The 2,911-nt window shown below is 39.5% G+C and overlaps 1 long non-coding RNA gene across 1 annotated transcript in view; it reads right to left on the minus strand.

Moving 5' to 3' along the window:
* LOC107182343 overlaps positions 1-2,609 on the minus strand; it is a 2,926-nt gene extending 317 nt beyond the window's left edge. Inside the window, exon 1 of the long non-coding RNA XR_001513069.1 lies at positions 2,573-2,609. This is a non-coding gene — a long non-coding RNA (uncharacterized LOC107182343). The remainder of the gene's footprint in view (positions 1-2,572) is intronic.
* Positions 2,610-2,911: the final 302 nt, after the last annotated feature.

The following is a 2,911-nucleotide window of genomic DNA, read 5'->3' on the forward strand; positions in this document are numbered from 1 at the left end:
GCTGCTGTTTGAACTTTGTATATTCTTTATTTCAGTCATGGTATGCTTAATTTCTAGTTGGTCCTTTTTTCATAACCTCGAGGGTCTCACTAAATTTATCGGTGGGTTCTAGAAAATTCTTGAAAAACCTTAAAAGTGTGGTTTTGAACTCTATATCCAGTAGTTTGCTTTCTTCCATTTCTGTCATTTGTGACCTTGATGTTGGTCTCTGTATTTTAGCTGCTTCCCTGTGTTGATAGAGTGGTTTTGTGTGGTAGGTGTCCTATTGGGCCCAGTGGCTCAGCCTCCCCAATCACCTGAGGTGGGCACTCTTGGTGCACCCCTTTGTGGGCTGGGTGCACAGTTGTGTTATCGTTAAGCATTGATTGCTGTTGGTATTACTGAAAGGAATTGACCTCCAGGTCAATTGGCTGTGAGGACCAGTTGTGTCTACAATGGGAGAGCTGCTGTGCTTCAGACATCCTTATGGGGCAGAACTTGCTTCAGTGGGGCTTTGGTGCTCACTGAGTCTGCTTCTTGAATGTGTCACTTATGGATGTGAGGAGTTGAAATCTGGTATCTGACCACTGGGTATACTGGCTCCTGAATCTCCAAGGAGGTGAAAAGTCAGCCACTGCCTGAGTCCACCCAGCAGGAGCTACAGAGAGATCTAAAGATTTCTCCTCTTTGTTTGGGGTTTGGAAGTTTTTGGAGCTCCCTGACCCAGCTGCAGTTTGTTAGGTTAGGCTGCAAAAAGACAGGTGATTCATATGCAAAAGCACAGCTTGGGTGGGGTTGTAAATTGGGTGGGGCGGGGGTCTCAGGGAATCACCAGGGCGGAGCAAACAGCGATGACTGTCAGTCAGCTGTCTCCACGCATCTCCGGGTCTCTGTGTCTCTGCATCTCCGTGTCCCTGAGTCCCGCACCCCAACAGTGACAATTATCTCTGCGAGCAGCTCTGCGAGAAAGCCACCCCTGCTTTCCGGCCCCGATGCCAGACAGTCCAGTTTAATCCTGTAGGAGTCTGGGTCCCGAGTCTCACCGGAAACTGGAGTTCAGAGCAGTCAGGAGCTTGTATCTCCCTTCCAATTGAAAAAAACAGTGCACCCAGTTGCCAGCCCATTTCGTGTGCCTCCATACCTCCACTCTTGGCACCTCTGCAGCTCCTACCCAGTCTCAATGCACTTTTTTCTTTCCTTCTAGTTGTAGAACTTCCACTCAGCCAGCTTTCCCATGATTCTGCATGATAGCCATTTTGTCTTTTAGTTGCAGTTTTGGTGTGGTTGTGGGGGGCAGCACGTACAAGTGTATACCTTATGCTGCCATCTTGGTTCTCCTTGTTGGGAGTTTTTTGATTACTACTTTAATTTCACTAGTTTTTATTTATTTATTAAGGTTCTCCAATTCTTTCTTATTCAGTTAAGGAAGATTATGTTTCATTTCTTTCAAATTTTCCAATTTGTTGACATGTAGTTATTTGTAATATTTTCTTACAATTCTCTGTATTTCTTTGGTATCAGTTGTTATTCCCCTCCTTCATTTCTGATTTTATTTATTTGGATTCTCTCTGTTTCTTGATGAGTCTGGTTAAAGGTTTGCCAATCTTATTTATCTTTTCAAAGAACCAGCTCTTGGTTTTATTGGTTTTTTCCTTTTATAATTGAACTTTTATATTTTTCTGTTAGACTATTTCATTTATATCTGCTCTGCTCTTTCTTATTTTTTTCTTCTACTCATTTTGGGCTTTTTTTTCTAGTTCCTTTAAGTGTGATGTTAGATTGTTTATTTGATATTTTCCTTGTTTTGTGAGTTAGGGCTGTAATGCTATGAATTTTTCTCTTAGAACTGCTTTGGGTTGTTGTGTTCTCATTTTCATTTGTTTCAAGGTATCTTTTGATTTCTTCATTGATCTCATTGTTAACCCATTCACTGTTCAATAAAATGTTATTTATGCTTTATGATTTTGTGTGTTTTTCAGTTTTTTTGTTATGATTGATTTCTAGTTTCATACCATTACAGTTAGAGAAGTAGCTTGATATGATTTCAATCTTCTTTAATTTATTGGGACTTGTTTTACATTCTGACATGTGGTCTATCCTAGAAAATGTTCTATGTCTACTTGAAAAGAAATATATATTCTGCTTTTTTGGAGTGAAATGCTCTGAAAATATCAATTAAATCTACCTGAACTAGTGTGTCATTTAAGGCTACCATTTCCTTTATGATTTTCTGTCTGAAAGATTTATGCATTGATATTAATGAGGTATTAATATTCCTACTATGATGTATTACTATTGATCTCTTCCTTTATGGCCATCAAGATATGTTTTACTCTGATTGGGTGTTTTCTGTTACCTTGTCTTCCAAATCACTGATTAAATATTCTACTTCCTCCAACCTACTGTTTATTCATTCCAGTGTATTCTTCATTTCAACTAGTATATTCTTCATTTCTGACTGGTTCTTTTTTATGGTCTCTATCTCCTTTTTAAAAAAAATATATTTATTGATTTTTTTAGAGAGGAAGGGAGAGAGATAGAGAGTTAGAAACATCGATGAGAGAGAAACATCAATCAGCTGCCTCCTGCACACCTCCTACTGGGGATGTGCCCACAACCCAGGTACATGCTCTTGACCGGAATTGAACCTAGGACCTGTCAGTCCGCAGGCTGATGCTCTATCCACTGATCCAAACTGGTTTCGGCTCTATCTCCTTTTAATACTGTTGTTCTTTGTAGCTCTCACTAAGTTCTTTGACCATCCTTAAAACCATTTTCCTGACTCTATATCTGATAAGTTGCTTGTGACCCCTTCATTTAGCTTTTTTTCTGGAAATTTCTTCTGTTTATCACTTGTGACATGTTTCTTTTCCTCCATTTTGGCTGCCTCTTTGTATTTGTTTGTATGTATTAGATACATCTGCTATGACTC

Source organism: Myotis davidii, unplaced genomic scaffold (genome assembly GCF_000327345.1).
Source record: "Myotis davidii unplaced genomic scaffold, ASM32734v1 scaffold1353, whole genome shotgun sequence".
Classification (NCBI taxonomy): domain Eukaryota; kingdom Metazoa; phylum Chordata; class Mammalia; order Chiroptera; family Vespertilionidae; genus Myotis; species Myotis davidii.